This window comes from Dermacentor andersoni, chromosome 8 (genome assembly GCF_023375885.2).
Source record: "Dermacentor andersoni chromosome 8, qqDerAnde1_hic_scaffold, whole genome shotgun sequence".
In the NCBI taxonomy this organism is placed as follows: domain Eukaryota; kingdom Metazoa; phylum Arthropoda; class Arachnida; order Ixodida; family Ixodidae; genus Dermacentor; species Dermacentor andersoni.
The window spans coordinates 97,559,322-97,566,243 of record NC_092821.1 but is presented as its reverse complement, the minus strand read 5'-3'; the positions used below and the strand labels follow the sequence as shown (position 1 = coordinate 97,566,243).

The 6,922-nt window shown below is 38.9% G+C and overlaps 1 long non-coding RNA gene across 1 annotated transcript; it reads right to left on the bottom strand.

The window, feature by feature from the left end:
- Positions 1 to 1,453: 1,453 nt before the first annotated feature.
- On the bottom strand, positions 1,454 to 4,027 carry LOC140212928 (uncharacterized). The gene is made up of 3 exons (XR_011889912.1): positions 3,928 to 4,027; positions 3,431 to 3,532; positions 1,454 to 1,549 (listed from the first exon to the last, which is right to left on the bottom strand). It is a non-coding gene; the product is annotated as an uncharacterized lncRNA (long non-coding RNA).
- Between the last annotated feature and the right edge of the window lie 2,895 nt (positions 4,028 to 6,922).

Below are 6,922 nucleotides of genomic sequence, written 5' to 3'. Positions count from 1 at the left end.
CCATCCATCTTGCATTTCGCGTTTTCGGTTGCATCACATGGTTTTCCTGGCATGCCTGGAGCTGGTAAACGAAACATAAATTGCACAGTTTCGCAATTTCCGCTGATAAAACAAGCATTCTCTCTAATTGCACATAAGAATTGTGCGCATATGTGAAGTTTCGAGTTTCGTCAAGAGAAAGGGATGAATTATGGAAATAAAAGTTCAACAAAGGTTCCCCAATGCGTATTGCCGTACCATTATTACAACGCATTTTTTTTTCTCTTTACCTTGTATTTTTCTTTTCCTTTATCAAAATCGTAATCTTGAGGCTTACGCATGATAACAGCTGCATAAAAATCATATAAACAGCACCATGCTTGCTACACAGTTAACGGAATGTTATGTGCCAAATACGCACAGATTTCCATAAAGAAAGGGGAAACCCATGGAAACGGTTTAAAAATTATACTCACGAATGCACTGCGCTGTGTCGCCGATTTGGACACAGTCTTTCCCATCCTTCTTGCATTTCGCGTTTTCGGTTGCATCACATGGTTTTCCTGGTATGCCTGGAGCTGGTAAACGAAACATAAATTGCACAGTTTCGCAATTTCCACTGATAAAACAAGCATTCTCTCAAATTGCACATAAGAATTGTGCGCATATGTGAAGTTTCGAGTTTCGTCAAGAGAAAGCGATGAATTATGGAAATAAAAGTGAAACAAAGGTTCCCCAATGCGTATTGCCGTACCATTGTTACAATGCATTTTCTTTCTCTTTATATTATATTTTTCTTTGTTTTTAGCACCATCGTAACCCTTGAGGCTTACGCATGATAACAGCTGCATATAAATCATAACCACAGCACCATGCTTGCTACACAGTTAACAGAATGTTATGTGCCAAATACGCACAGATTTCCACCAAGAAAGAGGAAACCCATGGAAACGGTTTAAAAATTATACTCACGAATGCACTGCGCTGTGTCGCCGATTTTGACACAGTCTTTCCCATCCTTCTTGCATTTCGCGTTTTCGGTTGCATCACATGGTTTTCCTGGTATGCCTGGAGATGGTAAACGACACATAAATTGCACAGTTTCGCAATTTCCGCTGATAAAACAAGCATTTTCTCTAATGGCACATAAGAATGGTGCAAATATGTGATGTTTCAGATTTCGTCAAGAGTAAGTGGTGAATTACGAAAATAAAAGTGAAACAAAGGTTCCCCAGTGCGTATTTCCATACCATTTTTACAATGCATTTTTCTTCTCTTTATATTATATTTTTCTTTGTTTTTAGCACCATCGTAACCCTTGAGGATAATGCATGATAACAGCTGCATATAAATCATAACCACAGCACCATGCTTGCTACACAGTTAACGGAATGTTATGTGCCAAATACGCACAGATTTCCATAAAGAAAGAGGAAACCCATGGAAGCGGTTTAAAAATTATACTCACGAATGCACTGCGCTGTGTCGCCGATTTTGACACAGTCTTTCCCATCCTTCTTGCATTTCGCGTTTTCGGTTGCATCACATGGTTTTCTTGGCATGCCTGGAGCTGGTAAACGAAACATAAATTGCACAGTTTCGCAATTTCCGCTGATAAAACAAGCATTCTCTCAAATTGCACATAAGAATTGTGCGCATATGTGAAGTTTCGAGTTTCGTCAAGAGAAAGGGATGAATTATGGAAATAAAAGTGAAACAAAGGTTCCCCAATGCGTATTGCCGTACCATTTTTGCAACGCATTTTTTCTCGTTATCTTGAATTTTTCTTTTTTTTTTATCACCATCGTAACCCTTGAGGCTTACGCATGATAACATCTGCATATAAATCATAACCACAGCACCATGGTTGCTACACAGTTAACGGAATGTTATGTGCCAAATAAGCACAGATTTCCACAAAGAAATAGGAAACCCATGGAAACGGTTTAAAAATTATACTCACGAATGCACTGCGCTGTGTCGCCGATTTTGACACAGTCTTTCCCATCCTTCTTGCATTTCTCGTTTTCGGTTGCATCACATGGTTTTCCTGGCATGCCTGGAGCTGGTAAACGACACATAAATTGCACAGTTTCGCAATTTCCGCTGATAAAACAAGCATTCTCTCTAATTGCACATAAGAATTGTGCGCATATGTGAAGTTTCGAGTTTCATCAAGAGAAAGGGATGAATTATGGAAATAAAAGTTCAACAAAGGTTCCCCAATGCGTATTGCCGTACCATTATTACAACGCATTTTTTTTTCTCTTTACCTTGTATTTTTCTTTTCCTTTATCACCATCGTAATCTTGAGGCTTACGCATGATAACAGCTGCATATAAATCATATAAACAGCACCATGCTTGCTACACAGTTAACGGAATGTTATGTGCCAAATAAACACAGATTTCCATAAAGAAAGGGGAAACCCATGGAAACGGTTTAAAAATTATACTCACGAATGCACTGCGCTGTGTCGCCGATTTTGACACAGTCTTTCCCATCCTTCTTGCATTTCGCGTTTTCGGTTGCATCACATGGTTTTCCTGGTATGCCTGGAGCTGGTAAACGACACATAAATTGCACAGTTTCGCAATTTCCGCTGATAAAACAAGCATTTTCTCTAATGGCACATAAGAATGGTGCAAATATGCGATGTTTCAGATTTCGTCAAGAGTAAGTGGTGAATTACGAAAATAAAAGTGAAACAAAGGTTCCCCAGTGCGTATTTCCATACCATTTTTACAATGCATTTTTTTTCTCTTTATATTATATTTTTCTTTGTTTTTAGCACCATCGTAACCCTTGAGGATAATGCATGATAACAGCTGCATATAAATCATAACCACAGCACCATGCTTGCTACACAGTTAACGGAATGGTATGTGCCAAATACGCACACATTTCCATAAAGAAAGAGGAAACCCATGGAAACGGTTTAAAAATTATACTCACGAATGCACTGCGCTGTGTCGCCGATTTTGACACAGTCTTTCCCATCCTTCTTGCATTTCGCGTTTTCGGTTGCATCACATGGTTTTCCTGGCATGCCTGGAGCTGGTAAACGAAACATAAATTGCACAGTTTCGCAATTTCCGCTGATAAAACAAGCATTCTCTCAAATTGCACATAAGAATTGTGCGCATATGTGAAGTTTCGAGTTTCATCAAGAGAAAGGGATGAATTATGGAAATAAAAGTTCAACAAAGGTTCCCCAATGCGTATTGCCGTACCATTATTACAACGCATTTTTTTTGCTCTTTACCTTGTATTTTTCTTTTCCTTTATCACCATCGTAATCATGAGGCTTACGCATGATAACAGCTGCATAAAAATCATATAAACAGCACCATGCTTGCTACACAGTTAACGGAATGTTATGTGCCAAATACGCACAGATTTCCATAAAGAAAGGGGAAACCCATGGAAACGGTTTAAAAATTATACTCACGAATGCACTGCGCTGTGTCGCCGATTTGGACACAGTCTTTCCCATCCTTCTTGCATTTCGCGTTTTCGGTTGCATCACATGGTTTTCCTGGTATGCCTGGAGCTGGTAAACGAAACATAAATTGCACAGTTTCGCAATTTCCGCTGATAAAACAAGCATTCTCTCTAATTGCACATAAGAATTGTGCGCATATGTGAAGTTTCGAATTTCATCAAGAGAAAGGGATGAATTATGGAAATAAAAGTTCAACAAAGGTTCCCCAATGCGTATTGCCGTACCATTATTACAACGCATTTTTTTTTGCTCTTTACCTTGTATTTTTCTTTTCCTTTATCACCATCGTAATCTTGAGGCTTACGCATGATAACAGCTGCATAAAAATCATATAAACAGCACCATGCTTGCTACACAGTTAACGGAATGTTATGTGCCAAATACGCACAGATTTCCATAAAGAAAGGGGAAACCCATGGAAACGGTTTAAAAATTATACTCACGAATGCACTGCGCTGTGTCGCCGATTTGGACACAGTCTTTCCCATCCTTCTTGCATTTCGCGTTTTCGGTTGCATCACATGGTTTTCCTGGTATGCCTGGAGCTGGTAAACGAAACATAAATTGCACAGTTTCGCAATTTCCACTGATAAAACAAGCATTCTCTCAAATTGCACATAAGAATTGTGCGCATATGTGAAGTTTCGAGTTTCGTCAAGAGAAAGGGATGAATTATGGAAATAAAAGTGAAACAAATGTTCCCCAATGCGTATTGCCGTACCATTGTTACAATGCATTTTCTTTCTCTTTATATTATATTTTTCTTTGTTTTTAGCACCATCGTAACCCTTGAGGCTTACGCATGATAACAGCTGCATATAAATCATAACCACAGCACCATGCTTGCTACACAGTTAACGGAATGTTATGTGCCAAATACGCACAGATTTCCATAAAGAAAGGGGAAACCCATGGAAACGGTTTAAAAATTATACTCACGAATGCACTGCGCTGTGTCGCCGATTTTGACACAGTTTTTCCCATCCTTCTTGCATTTCGCGTTTTCGGTTGCATCACATGGTTTTCTTGGCATGCCTGGAGCTGGTAAACGAAACATAAATTGCACAGTTTCGCAATTTCCGCTGATAAAACAAGCATTCTCTCAAATTGCACATAAGAATTGTGCGCATATGTGAAGTTTCGAGTTTCGTCAAGAGAAAGGGATGAATTATGGAAATAAAAGTGAAACAAAGGTTCCCCAATGCGTATTGCCGTACCATTTTTGCAACGCATTTTTTCTCATTATCTTGAATTTTTCTTTTTTTTAATTACCATCGTAACCCTTGAGGCTTACGCATGATAACATCTGCATATAAATCATAACCACAGCACCATGCTTGCTACACAGTTAACGGAATGTTATGTGCCAAATGCGCACAGATTTCCATAAAAAAAGAGGAAACCCATGGAAACGGTTTAAAAATTATACTCACGAATGCACTGCGCTGTGTCGCCGATTTTGACACAGTCTTTCCCATCCTTCTTGCATTTCGCGTTTTCGGTTGCATCACATGGTTTTCTTGGCATGCCTGGAGCTGGTAAACGAAACATAAATTGCACAGTTTCGCAATTTCCGCTGATAAAACAAGCATTCTCTCTAATTGGACATAAGAATTGTGCGCATATGTGAAGTTTCGAGTTTCGTCAAGAGAAAGGGATGAATTATGGAAATAAAAGTGAAACAAAGGTTCCCCAATGCGTATTGCCGTACCATTTTTACAACGCATTTTTTTTTTCTTTACCTTCTATTTTTCTTTTTCTTTATCACCATCGTAATCTTGAGGCTTACGCATGATAACAGCTGCATATAAATCATATAAACAGCACCATGCTTGCTACACAGTTAACGGAATGTTATGTGCCAAATACGCACAGATTTCCATAAAGAAAGAGGAAACCCATGGAAACGGTTTAAAAATTATACTCACGAATGCACTGCGCTGTGTCGCCGATTTTGACACAGTCTTTCCCATCCTTCTTGCATTTCGCGTTTTCGGTTGCATCACATGGTTTTCCTGGCATTCCTGGGGCTGGTAAACGAAACATAAATTGCACAGTTTCGCAATTTCCGCTGATAAAACAAGCATTCTCTCTAATGGCACATAAGAATGGTGCAAATATGCGATGTTTCAGATTTCGTCAAGAGTAAGTGGTGAATTACGAAAATAAAAGTGAAACAAAGGTTCCCCAGTGCGTGTTGCCATAACATTTTTACAATGCATTTTCTTTCTCCTTACATTATATTTTTCTTTGTTTTTAGTACCATCGTAACCCTTGAGGCTTACGCATGATAACAGCTGCATATAAATCATAACCACAGCACCATGCTTGCTACACAGTTAACGGAATATTATGTGCCAAATACGCACAGATTTCCATAAAGAAAGGGGAAACCCATGGAAACGGTTTAAAAATTATACTCACGAATGCACTGCGCTGTGTCGCCGATTTTGACACAGTCTTTCCCATCCTTCTTGCATTTCGCGTTTTCGGTTGCATCACATGGTTTTCCTGGCATCCCTGGAGCTGGTAAATGAAACATAAATTGCACAGTTTCGCAATTTCCGCTGATAAAACAAGCATTCTCTCTAATTGCACATAAGAATTGTGCGCATATGTGAAGTTTCGAGTTTCATCAAGAGAATGGGATGAATTATGGAAATAAAACTGAAACAAAGGTTCCCCAATGTGTATTGCCGTACCATTTTTACAACACAATTTTATTTCTCTTTATCTTGTATTTCTTTTTTTTTATCACCATCGTAACCCTTGAGGCTTACGCATGATAACAGCTGCATATAAATCATAACCACAGCACCATGCTTGCTACACAGTTAACGGAATGTTATGTGCCAAATACGCACAGATTTCCATAAAGAAAGAGGAAACCCATGGAAACGGTTTAAAAATTATACTCACGAATGCACTGCGCTGTGTCGCCGATTTTGACACAGTCTTTCCCATCCTTCTTGCATTTCTCGTTTTCGGTTGCATCACATGGTTTTCCTGCCATCCCTGGAGCTGGAAAACGAAACATAAATTGCACAGTTTCGCAATTTCTACTGATAAAACAAGCATTCCATCTAATGGCACAAAAGAATTGTGCGAATATCCGAGTTTTCAGATTTCGTCAAGAGAAAGTGGTGAATTACGGAAATAAAAGTGAAACAAAGGTTCCCCAGTGCGTATTGCCATACCATTTTTACAATGCATTTTCTTTCTCTTTATATTATATTTTTCTTTGTATTTAGCACCATCGTAACCCTTGAGGCTTACGCATGATAACAGCTGCATATAAATCATAACCACAGCACCATGCTTGCTACACAGTTAATGGAATGTAATGTGCCAAATACGCACAGATTTCCATAAAGAAAGAGGAAACCCATGGAAACGGTTTAAAAATTAAACTCACGAATGCACTGCGCTGTGTCGCCG